The 16,417-nt window shown below is 42.6% G+C and overlaps 1 protein-coding gene across 16 annotated transcripts in view; it reads right to left on the minus strand.

Moving 5' to 3' along the window:
• The window catches only part of RUBCNL (rubicon like autophagy enhancer), a 163,188-nt gene that overhangs the window by 126,651 nt on the left and 20,120 nt on the right, over positions 1-16,417 (minus strand). The gene's annotated exons all lie outside the window — the stretch shown is intronic.

Here is a 16,417-nt window from a genome sequence, read left to right on the forward strand (position 1 = left end):
ACATAAAGGGAAAAAAAAAAACAAAACCCACTACGTTGTTGGTTCGCTTGAGTTTTAATCCTATACACAGAGATGAACGGGAAGGACTGAAGGGTTTTATTGTGTCGTAGACAGGAACCTACCGGAATAAACCTTTAAGTTACTCTGGCTTCCCAATAGTCTAGTTCAACTTCCTGTCTTGAAAATCTCCTTCCAAGCTGTTCATCCAGAGAGCTATTATACAGCGAATTATGTCATTTGCTTAATTTCTACTTGATTTTCAATGCTCGTTTCATCTTAAATCTAGCTCAAATAAAAAAAGTTCTAAGCAGGATCAAGATGAAGTTTCTGATTTTTTTTTTAAATACATAAATGCATCCTGAAAATACTGTACAAGCCCCAAGCCACCACTCACAAAGTGTCGCAGGATACAGCCAAGGGAACTGCCAGAACTACCCCAAAGTGCTTCATCTCCTTTTCCTGACCCCAAATCCCACCTCAGCCCCCAATTTCTCTTGTCATACATCTTTTCCTCTCTAAGAATTATAATAGGAATCCATGAGTGTATTTCCACAAAATGCCAAAAACACAGAAGTCTAGAGTAAAACGTGACGTGCTCTTACTCGCTAAGCCCCACCAACGCTACTTTATTCCCAGAAACACTGTAAACAATATTTTTCCCTCTAGACCCTTTTCTATGAATTAAGATACATACGTCAGATTAAAACATATTTTTTGTTTTCTTCTTTAGACACAGAAAAACCAAACCCACTGCCATCGAGTCGATCCTGACTCAACAACATAGGGTCATACTGGACATATCCTATAACCTACCTTTTTTTCTCTCAACAGTATGTCTTGAGAATATATGTCATTCTTCTGAACTGTCTTACCACCTTCTAGAGTATAAATGGACCATCACTTACTTAGCCAGACCCCCACTGATGGAAACGTTCAGTTCACTATTATAAAAAATACATCAGTGAACACCTTTGTGTCGTTTTCTGTTGACTTTTCTCTTGCTAGTTCCATTCTCGGTTCTGAGTCCACAGCTCATGATAACCTCATTATTTCCAACAGGATGAAGCTATAGAAGTGACTCATGTTTTACTCTTAATTTTTGACACATCATGTATCTTTTTTGCGTGAGGGAGATGATCATGGCATATAAAACCATATGAAAAATACACAGTCTCGAACAAGTGGTAATATGATCACTATGTTTTTTTATACATGGATTAAAGTCAACACTTCCAAGAGAATGATGTTATTTACGAGCCTCCCAGATACAGAACTGACCGAACTGCGTTGAGCAAAAACAGACTTCCTTGTAAAAAGGCAATCTTCAGAAGTAAGCAATTGCTCCACTTCCTTCTAGAAAGGTGTTGCTTCACACAAATAACCAGCAGATGCTGGCTTGTCCAGGATATTAAATCAGGAGATTTTAGAGCTACAATAGGCCCATGGAGAGTTAATGCCATGTTCAAGGTCACAGCTGCATAGTGGCAGAGAGAGGTTGGAAACCCAGGGTGGACACTCATTAAGGAGCATGAGTTTCTCTGAGAAGCAGAGGGACACACAGGACAGAGCGAGGATGTGAAACAAGTAAGGCCCAGGCCCTCGTGAAAGCAGGTCACCACCTTCATTTCTGCCTCTTTAGGGGAGCAGGTTAAAGCAGGAGATGCAACATACAGTCCCTGGGCATGCTGCTTATTGCCATATTGCTTGTAGTCTGTTCATTATTCTATTAAAAAAATATCCATTTAACCAGCCCAGGGCAAGAACTAGAAGGTAGGAGGGGACAGGAGAGCTGGTAGTAGGGAACCCAAGGTCGAGAAGGGAGAATGTCGACATGTCGTGGGGTTGTTAACCAATGTCATAAAGCAGTATACATACTAACTGTTCAACAAGAAGCTAGTTTGTTCTGTAAACCGTCATCTAAAGTTCAACTTAAAAAAAAAAAATCCAGTGAAACATAATCTATACCTAAGGCTTGCTGCCTTTAATTTTGTACCCTCCTATTCTAAAAGCAAACATTTCTGTTAGAGATTGAATTGTATCCCCCGCCCCCGCAAAAAAAAAAAAATATACGTGGAATTCCTGGTACTTGTACCTATGGAGGTGATCCTATTTGGAAACAGGGTTTTTCTCCCATTATGCTAACGAGGTCACACCAGAGTAGGGTGGGTCCTAAACCTCATCACCTCTGAGTTATGAAAAGAGCAGAATAGACGACAGAGACGCACAGGGGAAGACAGATACCAAGGAATGCCAGCAAACACCAGAGACTAGAAGAGAAGCCCATGGAAGGAACTGAAACAACTGAGACTCTGACTTGGACTTCTAGCCTCCAGAACTGAGAAAATAAATTCCTGTTCTTTAAATATATATATATACTTTTTTTTTTTTAATGTATAAACCCATTCCCATTGAGTCGATTCCGACTCATAGTGACCCTATAGGACAGAGTAGAACTGCCGGACAGAGTAGAACTGCCCCACAGAGCTTCCAAGAAGCGGCTGGTGCATTCGAACTGCTGACCTTTTAGTTAGCAGCAAAAAAAAAAAAGCACTTAACTACTATATACATTCATTCATTCATTCATTGAGCATCTACTACAAGCCAGGCAATGTTTCTGTTTTAGCAGCACTGGGATGACAGTGGTGACTACAGTAGGCTTTCTGCCCTCCAGTAGTATACAATCTGGTGGAGGGGGATAGGGAATAAACACATACATTCACACACATCAGGTACCGACCCCCAAAAAACCAAACGTGCTGCCGTTGATTCGATTCCGACTCACAGCAACCCTGTAGGACTGAGTAGAACTGCCCCGTAGGGTTTCCAAGGAGCAGCTGCTGGATTTAAAATGCTGACCTTTCGGTTAGCAGCCAAGCTCTTAACCACTGTGCCACCAGGGCTCCCTCAGGTACTGACAGGCAGAAGGCAATACAGGTCAATCAATGTTTGGCATCTTCTCAACATATTCCCTACACAATAAATGGGTCCTTTGAATCAGAGACCCTTGGGTTGTGGTGTACAAAGGTAAAATCAATCCCAAAAAACCATTTTAAAGGAAGAGATATCAAATCCCCATGCTTACCATTATTCCCAATGAGACCTTCACGCTGGGACCAAGGGCTATGCACAGGCCAGATTACTAGTCACTACACACAGCAGCAGAGACTAGAGACGAAGCAGAGACTCCAAGGCCTGCCTGCCCCTCACTGCTGCTGAGACCCAGCCGGGTCATTCTGGACAGGACTCTGCCTGTCAGAGCCAGTGCCACACCAGGAACAACCTCATCACTAAGGCCACGACATCGCCTGCAAAGCCGCAGCCTCTGCAGAGGGGAGGCTGCCTCAGGTGGGCAGGAGCCATCGTGACTTCTATGGTGACCTCACAAAAGTCTCAGACCACGAGCAGCTGGCACCTTGATGGCAGTTGAGCAGTTCTGGCTCCTCAAAGTCCTAACAGTCTTAAAGTTATTTCATGAAAAGGCACAAGCAGGTCAGAGCTGACAGTAAAATAGGATTTTCTCTGCCCTGACACTGCCCACCAACTGGATCTGTAAGCTGGCTGAGTTTTTTTGTCGCCTGGATTCTGACTCATGACAACCCCATGTTCCAGAGTAAAATCATCCTGCATAGGGTTTTCAGTGGTTGATTTTTACCAGGCCTTCCTTCTGAGGCACTTCTGGGTAGACTCAAACCTCCAACCTTTCAGTTAGCAGTTGAGTGTGTTAACCATTTGCACCCCCAAGTGAGTCCAATCTGACTGAAGCCATTTCAGGGGGCCCCTTCTTGGTCTCCCTATCAAAAATGGCAACTGTCCCCCCTCCTAACATTTCTTATCCTCATTCCCAGCTCTATTTATCTCCTTGGTCCTTAACCCCATTTTATTTAATCTCAGTGTTTAAACACCCACTAGAATATAAACTTATGAAAGCAAGTATCTGTTTATTTTGGACACTGCTCTGGCCCCAGAACCTAAAATGGTAGCATATAGTAGGTGCTCGATACATATTCTTTGAATGCATGAATGAAGGAATGAATGAACAAACTAACACATAGTACCTAAATATGCTTAACCCATTGCCGTTCAGTCCATTCCAACTCACAATGACCCTACAGGACACAGTAGAGCTGTTCCATAGGGTTTCCAAGGAGCAGCTGGTGGATTTGAACTGCTGAACTTTTGGTTAGCAGCCAAGCTCTTAACCACTGCAATCCCAGGGCTCCCCTAAGTATGCTTATGTTGGTTATTTCTGCTGCCCATAAAAGAAGGTCAAGAAGGTATGCCATCCCAAAGAAGAAATGAGAGATCGCAACCTAAAGCATCTGCTAACTACTTCCTTAAAATAAAGGATATGAGAGAACAGAAACCACAAGTGATAAGAGCTGAAGGTGAAAGCTATGATTTACATTTATGAACTTTATGGCATCACACTAAGCGTGCCCAGCAATAAACAAATGCGAGTGGACAGGGAAGGAATACATCATTAACCACGGCACGTACGATGCTAGTTTCACAGATGAGGATCGGCAAAAAGCTGATTCGCAGAAGGCAGGGATCAATCATATCCCTGCTCTCCTACTTTTCCATCATATCTGACACCAGCGGCCCACACGGGACTCTCTCTGTGTCCCCAGTCACCTGGGGCTAGGTCAGACCTGACAAGTTCGGAGGATACCATCCTTGGGTTTGTTAATTTGATGGGATAACTCACAGAACTCACAGAAGATATGATACTTACAACTCCCAGTTTTATTATAGTAAAAGGATATAAGTCAGGATAAGGAAGAATGAATGGGCGAGGTCTAGAAAGGTTCCCAATGTGGAGCTGCTGTGTCTTGGGAGGGTGCCTTCGCCAACCAGGAAGCTCTCTGAGCCTTAGTGTTCCAGGCTTTTATTGGCCAGTCCTGAACGATAGGCTAAGGATAGCTGATATCAGCCTCCCAGACAAGTCTTTTCTGGTCTGGCCAGGCCCTACTTGCCAGCGCAAAACCTCAGGTATGGCCTCCAAGTCCCAGACCAAGGCACCCCAATTACTCCAAGGGTTATTTCTCCAGAGCCAACCACAAAGGCCAGCTTACTTGGGGGAAGACTAGGTCTCTTGCTGCACAGCATGTGAGCTGCTTGGTTAGCACAGTCCCCCTGAGCCTCTTACCGTCTCTCTCCAGATCTACTTCCCTTTTTTCTTTGACTTTACTCAAAGATTCACATCCCCACAGATGTCAACAATGTCTAAAATTATCATACACCAAAGAGAAGCCATTAAGACACCTAATAACATGACTCTGCAGCTTCCGCCACAGTGGCTAGGAATTAGAGTGAACGGTGATTTTTGTAGGGTTGCACCTCAACCACAGCCCGTACCGAGCGCTATGTTCTAATAATAAAAGCACCAGGAAGGAAGTAGGGCCATATTGCAATGGTGACCGGTGGCAACACATGGGCTCCTCTCTGACGGATTTAGTCTCCAGCAATGACTCTTCATTTTGAAAGTCAGCTGTCAGAAGAACGTGGAGGAAGAACAAAATAAGAGAAACAGCAGGGGTGGGGCTGAGAAGGGGAAGATCCAGCAAAGGCAAAGATTGGGGAACACTGGTTGTTTCACCTAAAAGCTGGGGACACATAAATGACAAACTTGCTATGGTCACTGCGTGTGTCAGGCCTGCTATTCTCATTCTGCGTAATGCTTCTTGCAGTATTCCAGGTGTGACGATGACAGTTTGAAAACTGAAATGTAGCGTGTTAAGGGACTTGCCCAGAGTTTCCCCATTAGTACTTAGCAGAACAAGGACAAAAAGAAAAACCTGACACCTGATCCAAATCTCTTTCCACTCATATTCCCCCGTTCTACATGGGCTGAAACTGGCAGGATTATTTTCAATGTCATTAGTGAAGTAATTTAAAGACTTTTTCCATCAGATTTGTCATAAAACATAGGATTAAGAACCACACCACTACATCTGATTCTGTGTCCCTGGAAGGGTTGTCCCCAGAATTGTATTACTACTCCTTCATATTTGTTTAAAAACAAAAAAACTACACATATGCATCTCCAATATGTGGACATTTATTTATAAACCATGTGTATCTACAAGGTCCCCAAGTGGTGTGAATGGTCTGTGGTTGGCTCTGAAGGCTGGCAGTTCAAACTCACCCAGTGCTACCGCAGAAGAAAGGCCTGATGACCTGCCTCTTTGAAGATTATAGCCAGGAAAACCCTACGGAGAAGTTCTGCTCTCTAACACGTGGGGTCGCCACGAGTTGGAATTGACTGGACAGCAGTGGGTTTGGTTTTTTGGTTATGCATATACAGCTATTCTAATACACTAGGTAATTATAAATCAAAGGAAAAAAACCAGTTGTGGTGGCCTCGTGTGTGTCAGAGTAGAACTGTGCTCCATAGAGTTTTCAATAGCTGATTTTTCAGAAGTAGACTGCCAGGCCTTTCTTCCAAGGTGCCTACACGTAGACTCGAACCTCTAAGCTTTGAGTTAGCAGTTGAGCACGTTAACTATTTGCACTACCAAGGGACTCAATACATAAAGTAGCACTATATTCTTGCTTCCCAACGAATCATCTTGTACCCTAATGGCATACCCCTCCACTTTGGACACCACTGCTTTAGAAATGTTCTACTTAAAACCTTATACATTATATATATATACCCATTATATGCATATATATGTGAATATATATGATAACTTAGATAACTGAGTAAGACTTAGAAAAAAATGTTAATACAAAAATGTAATGTCTTCTTTTTACCCAAGTAAGTGTACCTACATTTGAAGGATGGCTACATTTTCACATGTGAAAAAATGAAATGCAGAGCCACTTTGGAAGACAGTCTGGCAGTTCCTCAAGCAGTTAAACACAGTTGCCATAAACCAAACCAAACTCACTGCTGTCAAGTGGATTCCAACTAATAGTGACCTCATAGGGTATCCGAGGCTATAAATCTCTGTGGAAGCAGACTGCAACATCTTTCTCCCCCAGAGCTGCTGGTAGATTCGAACCACTGCCCTTACCATGCAAAAACCAAACCAAACCAAACCTGTTGCCATCAAGTCGATTCCAACTCATAGCAACCCTACAGAACAGAGTAGAGCTGCCCCATAGGGTTTCCAAGGACCACTTGGTGGACTCAATTGCCAGTCTTTTGGTTAGCAGACATAGCTCTTAACCACTACACCACCAGGGATCTGACCTTACCATATGACCCAGAAATTTCAGTCCTAGGTATATACTCAAGAGAAATAAAAACATATGCACACACAAAACTTGTAAAAGAAAGGTAACAGCAGCACCATTAACAATAGCCATAAGGTTGAAACAACCCAAATGTCCATCAGCTGATAAGCGGACAAATAAAATTGGTATATGCACACGATCTTTATTGAAATGAAGATCAAAGACTACAGCCTTCAGTATGGATTGCACCTCAACATAAAGAAAACAAAAATCCTCACAACTAGACCAATAAGCAACATCGTGATAAATGGAGAAAATATTGAAGTTGTCAAGGATTTCATTTTACTTGGATCCACAATCAACGCCCACGGAAGCAGCAGTCAAGAAATCAAACAATGTATTGCATTAGGCAAATCTGATGCAAAAGGCCTCTTTAAAGTGTTAAAAAGAAAAGATGTCACTTTGAGAAGTAGGGTGTACCTGACCCAAGCCATGGTATTTCAATTGCCTCATAGGCACGTGAAAGCTGGGCAATGAATAAGGGAGACCGAAGAAGAATTGATGCTTTTGAATTACGGTGTTGGCAAAGAATACTGAATACACCACGGAGTGCCAGAAGAACAAACAAATCTATCTTGCGAAAAGTACAGCCAGGATGCTCCTTAGAAGCAAGGATGGCAAGACTTCCTTTCAGGTACTTCGGACATGGTATCAGGACAGACCAGTCCCCGAAAAGGACATCATGCTTAGTAGAGGGTCAGTGAAAAAGAGGAAGACCCTCAATAAGATGGATTGACCCAGTGGCTGCAACAATGGGCTCAAGCATAACAATTGTGAGGATGGCACAGGACCATGAAGTGTTTCATTCTGTCGTACACAGGGTCACTATGAGTCAGGACCCACTCTATACCACCTAACAACAACAACATATGCAAACAATGGAATATTACTCAGCCATAAAAAGGAATGAAGTACTGATATATTCTACAACATGGGTGAACCCTGAAATCATTACCTGAGTGAAAGAAGCCAGATGCAGAAGGACAAATATTATATGACCCCATTTATATCAAATGTCCAGAAAAGTCCAATCTATAGAGACAGAAGGTAGATTAGTGGTTTCTTAGGCTGCAGAGGGATTGGGGGGCAAAGGGGTGATAGCTAAAGGGTCTTTTTTTGAAATGATGAACGAAAACATCCTAAAATTGACTGCAGTAATGGTTGCACATGTCTATGAATACACTAAAAACCACCAAATGGTATGCACACTTGAAATGGGCGAACTGTAAGGTACATGGATTAAATCTCAATAAAGCTGCTTAAAAGAAATGAAATAGGGAGAAGACTAGGTCTAGAAGACTAGAGGGAGCTGGACTTCTGCCAGCCACAGGAATGAAAAGAACATAGGCTACCAGGCATCCCGTGAACAAAGGCACTGAAAGTAGAGGAGAAAAGTTAAAAGTTAAAAAGAGACGTAGAGAGTAGATAAAGGGACCACTGGAAAAAATGTGCCTAAAATAGGTGTGGAGGAGAGAGAGAGTAGGAGGAGGGAAAGTGCCACAAATGAACAATCTGAGATAGGAAGAGAAGAATCAAGGGCTGGTAAAGAGTTAGCCAACATCATCAGCACAATGACAACCAGTAACTGGGCACCTATTCTCCCCTACAGTGAGGGGTGTAGAGGCACTCTTTCTTACCCTTCCACCACCCTGTGCTGCTGCCCCAGTGGACAGACGGGGAACAAATCAATGGCTTGCCCAGACCTACACAGCTGGGTGGTAGTAGATCCAGGATTCAAAGTAAACTTTTCCAGTTCTAAAGTGCCTGAAATATTTAGGGGGTTGCAAAGAGGGGAGGCAGAACAGTAAAACTTTAAAACAGTAATGAATATTTCTACGAAAAATGAAGGAGACCATAGATTCAAATTTCTTTAAAAATCTAGAACTTTCTACAAAGACCCAAGTTTCACAGCTCTCCTTGACTTTCTTTTTATCACCCAGAATGCCTCATTCAAGAAGCCCTGGTGGTACAGTGGTTAAGCACTCAGTTGCTAACCAAAAGGTCAGCAGTTTGAACCCACCAGCTACTCCAGGGGAGAAAGATGTGGCATCTGTTTCCATAAAGATTATACCCTACTCTGTCCTATAAGGTCGCTATGAGTTGGAATTGACTCAATGGCAACAGATTTGGTTTTTTGTTTTTTTGGTATGCCTTATCCAAACCGCATCTAAATGTAATAATTTTTTCAACTCCAAAATCAAAGCATAATGAAGTAGTGTGACCTTGAGCCAGTAACTGGTTTTCTCTAAGCCTCCACTTTTTATCTTTAAAATGTAGATAAAAATACCAACATCAAAATGTAGAAGGTTCAAACCCATTAGCCGCTCCTTGGGAGTAGGATGCATCACTCTGCTTCCATAAAAATTACAGCCTTGGAAACCCTATGGGGCAGTTCTACTCTGTCCTATAGGGTCACTGTGAGTCAGAATTGACTGAACGGCAATGGGCTTTTAGGTTTTTAAGTACAAGTGAATACTAAAGCTGAGAGAACAAAGAGCTGAATTATACTGAGATGCAAGCAACAGGAATGTGTTTTCAGGTTTGTATTTGCTTCTGCCTGTCACCTGGAAAAGAAATAAACTACACTTAACTCAAGTATGATCAAAGGATGAGGAGGAGGTCAGCAGGAAAGACAACACAGGCTACATAAACAAACTAAAAATAGGGTTGTCTTAGGCTGGGTTCTCCAGAGAAGCAAAACTAGTAAAGTATACAAATATATAGAGAGATTTCTATCAAGAATATAGCTCATGCAGTCGTAGAGGCTGGAATGTCCCAAGTCCGTGGGTCAAGATAGAGGCTTCTCCTGATTCACACGGCCGCAGGGGCTGGCACATCCAAGATTGGCAGGTCAGAGAACAGTGCTCTTACCCACAGGTTGCAAAGATCGATGAATCCCAAGATTGGCAGGCAAGACCACAGGTAAACCGCTAGCTCAAGTCCCAAGGATCCAGAGCGAGCAAAAGCCCACAAGCCTTGCAAAATGTCCACTTACATTCGATGCAAGCCACACTCGCAAGGAAATTCCGTTTCAACTGATTGGCTACTCACAGCAGATCCTATCATGGAGGTGATCACATTATATCACATCTCATCATGGAAGTGATCACAACATCACACGACTGCCAAACCAGTGGGCCAAACTTGGTCCAGCCAAGTTGGCACATAACCTCAACCATCAAATTGACCCTTCCACCATCACACACATACTCAGAAGAAAGTCAGTGGTGTGGAAGGAGGCCCAGGCTTTGAACCCGATAAACAGAGGTTATCTGAAGAAGCACCATGCGGTAGACAGGCCTGATGGGGTCCCATGTGCAGGCATTTGATTGCCTTTCTCACTGAGCTTCTCTCTGTAGGACAGGATTTCTCAGTGTTTTAAAAACACACTTACCGCATGGCCCAGCAATCACATTGTTGGGCATTTATAAGACAGAAATAAAAACTGAGGTTCACACAGGGATCTGTGCATGACTGTTCCTACCAACTTCATTTACAATAGCCAAAAATTGGAAACAAAATGTCCTACAATAGGTGAAGGGTTAAACAAACTGACGTAACCATACTACAGAATACTATTCAGCAATAAAAAGGAACAAAGGATTGATACGTGCAACAATGTAGATAGACCTTAAGGGAATTATGCCGACTGAAGAAAGCCAATCTCAACAGGTCACATACTGTATGATTCCATTTATATAACACTCTTCAAATGACAAAATTACAGAGATGGAGAACTGCCCAGTGGTTGCCAGGAGTTAGGGGTGGTAGTTGGGAGGGATGAAGGTAGATGTGACCACAAACGGGCAGCACAAGACAGATCTCTGTGATGATGGACTAGTTCTGTATCTGGTTGGTGGACTTAGTTACAGGGATATACACACGGGATAAACTGGTATTCACCACATCTTACCAATGTCAATATCCTGGTTTTGCTATTGCATTATGCTTACATAAGAAGTAACCATTGGGGAAACAGGATAAAGGGTTCACAGCACCCCTCTGTACTATCTTTACAATTGCCTGTGAATCGATACTTATTTTAAAATAAAAAATTTGTTAAAAACTGAAAAAAAAAAAAAAAAAAAGCTGTGTCCCACCAGACAAGATTTAAAGAGCTTTAATTTCTGTTTATGTTACAAAGGAGTAAATTTCTGCTCCATTTTTTTTCATAATAAAAAATATAGAACTTTTTTTTTTTTCCAAAATACTCCTATGCATGCCTACGAGATTCTTGAAAAGCATCCTCCCACCCCCAGGCCTGCTCTTAAAATTGGATAATCGAGTTTTAGAAGCTGTATTTGCCTAAATGCATAGACTTTCTCTAATACAATAACCACATTTGTTCACCATACAATTAATGATTTTGAATGAAAGTGATGAAGATTTTCCTTTTTTCTTCTCCAAATTTCAAGGGGCTGAAGTTAGCAAAGTAAAATATTTTGCCCTGTTACAGTCTGGATGGATACCTCTGGCAAAGCTTATCTGTCTTAGTTTGCTATGGTTGCCATAACAAAAATACACAAGTGGGTAGCTTTAAAGAAGGATTTATTGTCTCACAGTTCTGAAGCCTAGGAGTCCATATCAGTGCATTAGCTCTAGGGGAAGGGCCATGTCTGCAGCCCCAGGTGTTCTTGGCATTCCATAACTTGTGGAGGGATCTTCACACCTGACTATCTTCACCCTATGTGTGCGCCTCTCTCCGTGTCTATTTCCTCTTTTTATAAGACATCACTCAGAAGGGATTAGGTTTAGGACCCACCTTTCTCCTGCATGACCTCATTAACATTACAAACAGGATCACATTTACAGGTACCAAAAAAACTCATTGCCATCAAGTCAATTCCAACTCATAGCAACCTTATTTACAGGTACAAGAGTTAGGATTGCAACATGTTTGGGGGGATACAATTCTATCCATAACAATGTTATTTATTGGCCAGCATGTCAAGAGGGAGCCAAGATCTTCCAGTGCTCTGAACAAGGCCCATCCTCTGGGCTCATACAGACAGTGGCACTTAACCATTCCTTCTTCCTTGAAGCACTTTCTTCCTTTGACTTCTAGGACACTACACTCCTGATCCTCTTCCTACCTTGCTCACTACTCCTTTTCATCTCCTTGGCCAGTTCTTAGATCCTGGCATTCAATGTTGGAGTGCCTCTGGGCTCCCTCCTTAGACTTTCTGTCTCTGTACTCACTTCCTGGTGATGTCATCCAGACCCATAACTTTAAATTAAATACTATTTCTACACCTCCGTATTTGGCTGCTAACCAAAGGGTTGGTGGTTTGAACACAGCTAACAGCTCCACAGGAGAAAGACCTGGTGATCTGCTTCCACAAAGATTACAACTAGGGAACCATATGGAAAAGTTCCACTCTGTCACATTCGGTCGCTATGAGTTGGAATCAACTAGACGATGGCACCCAACAACAACATTGAAGAGCTCAAATATTTATCTTCCGTGAACACCAGACTCCGCTGATCAACTTCTTACTCAGCATCTGTACTTGAGTATCTAAAAGGCAGGTCAAAGTTAATGGACCCAAAACCAAAGTCCTAATCTTTCCTGCAGAGCCTAGTCCTCTCACAGCTTTCCCCATCACAATGAATAGCAATACCATCTTCCAGTTAACCAGATCAACATCACCCTTGATTTTGAGTGCATGCTCTTTCTCATATCTCTAATGCAATTAGCAAACCTTGCTGGATCTCTCTTTACAATATATCCGGAGTCCCACCATTTCACCTGGGTGTCTTGCCTGGATTAGTGCGAGAGCCCCCTCATGCTCTCCTTGTCCCCCAACACCTTCCATGCTCTTTCATCAACAGAGCAGCAAATCATTCAATTCCTCTGCTCAAAACACTTAACGCCAGATCTAGGCCATGATCCTCAATCACTGGTAAGACCACAGGATGAAAGGCTAATGGAGAACTTTATAATTATGGACCAAACTGACAACACTTGAATCCCCAAACTTAACATCACAAAGCAGAACCCAAATATAATTCGTCTCCTGAAGTGGGGCACCACTTATGAAGTATTCTTGCTTAAAAAGTCCAACCTAAGGCTGATGAAGCCTCTAGCTTCAATGACCAGTTTACAAAAGATAATGGACCAAGGAACATGGCACTATGGGTTGCAATAAAGAAGTCCAAATGCAGGAAATCCTCTAGAACATATGGCCCTGTTTCTTCAACAAAACGAATGAATGGCAAGTCAAAAAGAAGAATGGGATCCAATCAAAAAACGGGCAAAGGATATGAACAGACACTTCACCAAAGAAGTCATTCAGGCAGCCCACAAATACATGGAAAGACCCTGGCGATCATTAGCCATTAGAAAGACATAAATCAAAACTACAATGAGATACCATCTCACCCCTACAAAAATGGCAATGATCAAAAAAACAGAAAACAACGAAAGCTGATTGGGGGGGGGGTACTGAAACTCTTCTACATTGCTGGTAGCATTGTAAAATGGTACAACCACTTTGGAAAACAGCGTGGTGCTTCCTCAAAAAGCTAGAAATAACAAATACCTTATGATCCAGTAATCCCATTCCTGGGCATATATCCTAGAGATATAAGAGCAATGACACAAATAGACATATGTACACTGTAAAAATGATGTGTGTGTTGAGGTGGGGGGTCCAATGTCCTCTAACTCCATGAGGGGGAAGGAGAATCAAGATCAGCCCAAGGCTGATTCCTATGAGGTGGAGGTCAGACATGCCTCTCTCTCCACCATCTTTACCAATTCTAACACCAACCATTCCTCCCATAGCACTCTCTACTCATCTGTTGGGTTCAATAATTTGTTGCAATGGCCACACAGAACTCAGAGACCATACTCACAGCTGATTTATTAGGGAAGTAACATGTTACAGTTCAGATTCAGGAACGATCAAGATACAATTCCTTGATCAGGACAACAACTTCTCAGCCATGCCACAGGTGAGTCTTTCTTTGGCCCTCAGCCCCTAGGCCTCTGCCTTGCTCCAGCAAGTGTTACAAAGCTGTTTATAGCTCTGCCAATAAGTGCCCAGAGGCACCTCACTCCACCAGTAAGCCTTGGCCCGGAGGCACTCAGCTCTAGGCAAACCTAGCTCCACCAAGTGCCCAGAGGCACCCTACTCCTCCAGCAAGCCTCCTGCATGAAGGTGCTCAGCTTTCTCACTCCATAGGCCAGGAAGCCCACTGTACCATCTCCTGCTTCTGCTGCCACCATTTCTCTGCCACCACTTCTCAAAGTCTTTGGTGTTACAGCTCTCTCTCCCTTTCATTCTCCTGATTCCAGGAGTTTCTCAGTGCAGGGATCCCAGGTCCAAAGGTCCAAAGGACACACCTCACTCCTGGCTCTTCTCTCTTAGTGGTGGTGAAATCATCTCTTCTCACCTCTGGGACGGCTCATTTTAAGCCTAGTGGGATGACAAAACTGACAATCCACTAGTTAGGTTTCCATGTACCTTATTTTCATCATCCTGTGGCAGTTACAGAAGCTACGGCTAGAAGGGCCATTTTAAGTAATTCACAGCATCACACACATACCTATGTTCATTGCAGTATTATTCGCAACAGAAAAAGATGCAAACAACCTAAGTGCCCACCAACAGATGAATGGATAAACAAATTGTGATGTTGTTGTTGCTGTTAGGTGCCATCAAGTCAGTTCCAATTCATAGTGACCCTATATACAACAAAACGAAATGCTCCCTAGTCCTGTGCCATCCTCACAGTCATTGCTACACTTGAGCCCATTGTTGCAGGCACTGTGTCAATCCATCTCACTGAGGGTCTTCCTCTTTTTTGCTGGTCCTCTACTTTGCCAAGCATGATGTCCTTCTCCAGGGACTGTTACATATATATGTATCAAATCATAGTACATACCTACGATGGAATACTATGCAACTATCAAGAATGATGAGGAGTCTGCAGAACATCTTACAACATAGATGATGAGTCAGGAGCACATTATGCTGAGTGAAATAAATCAATCACAAAAAGACAAATATTGCATAGTCCCGCTATTACAAAAAGTCAAGAATAGATATACACACAGAAAACAAAGTTCTTTGATGGTTACCAGGGATGGGAGGGAGAAGGAGGGGAAATCATTTTCTAGATAGTAGACACTTGTTACTTTTGGTGACAGAAAAGGCAATCCCAAATATGAGCGAAAACAGCACAACTTGACCAAGGTAAATAAAGACACTAAGAAGTACACAAGAAAAAAGGGACAATTATAGTAAATGCTATCACATATACAATTTTGCAACAACAGTAAAAACAACCAAAAATTATGTGTGTGGCTACGTAAGTAGATATGAATGAATATATGTGTATAGGAAGACAAAAAAAAAAAAAAACATGGGAGTAAATTTACGTGTACGTACGGGTGTACCTATAGGCATATATATATACATGTTTGTGTGTGCTGCATGTATGTTCACATACATAACACACCACATAAGGGGCACAGTTATGGAGCCTTCATAGACATATCCAAACAACTCACAGGATTGGCTTACTGGGTCAAAAGGCTTGCGACCATAGTCTTGGGGGACAACTCAGTCAATTGGCATAACATAGTTCACAAAGATAATGTTCTATATCCTAGTTTGGTGAGCAGCATCTGAAAGCTTACAAGTAGTCATCTAAGATATAACTATTGGTCTGTACTCATATGGAGCAAAAGAGAATGAAGGAAATAAAAGGCTTAAAGAAAAAACTAGTCCATGGGACTAACAACCCACGTGAACCACAGCTTCTTCTAACCTGAGACCAAAAGCACTAGATGGTGCACAGCTACCGCTACCTACAGTTCTCACCAGGGACACAATAGAAGGTCCTGGATAGAATGGGAGAAAAATGTAGAACAAAACTCAGATTCCTAAATAAAGGCCAAAACTAATGGACCAATACAGGCTAAACAAGGTAACAAGTGCCCAAGGGCAATCTCTAAATTGCAACCCCTCTCCCAACTTCAAGATGAATAGACGTTGACAGTGGCGATGTGTCAGCAGAAACGCCTTCCCCCTTCTTGTCCAGCTGCCTCAGTCAGGCACCTTTCATATTTGTTGCACCTAGGAACGTCATTCAGTGTCTCATCTTGTGCCCCCTCTAACGTCCCCACACCCTTGCTATGCCCTTCCACTTGGAATTGAAGCTA

The sequence above is a fragment of the Loxodonta africana genome, chromosome 17 (assembly GCF_030014295.1).
Source record: "Loxodonta africana isolate mLoxAfr1 chromosome 17, mLoxAfr1.hap2, whole genome shotgun sequence".
NCBI lineage: Eukaryota > Metazoa > Chordata > Mammalia > Proboscidea > Elephantidae > Loxodonta > Loxodonta africana.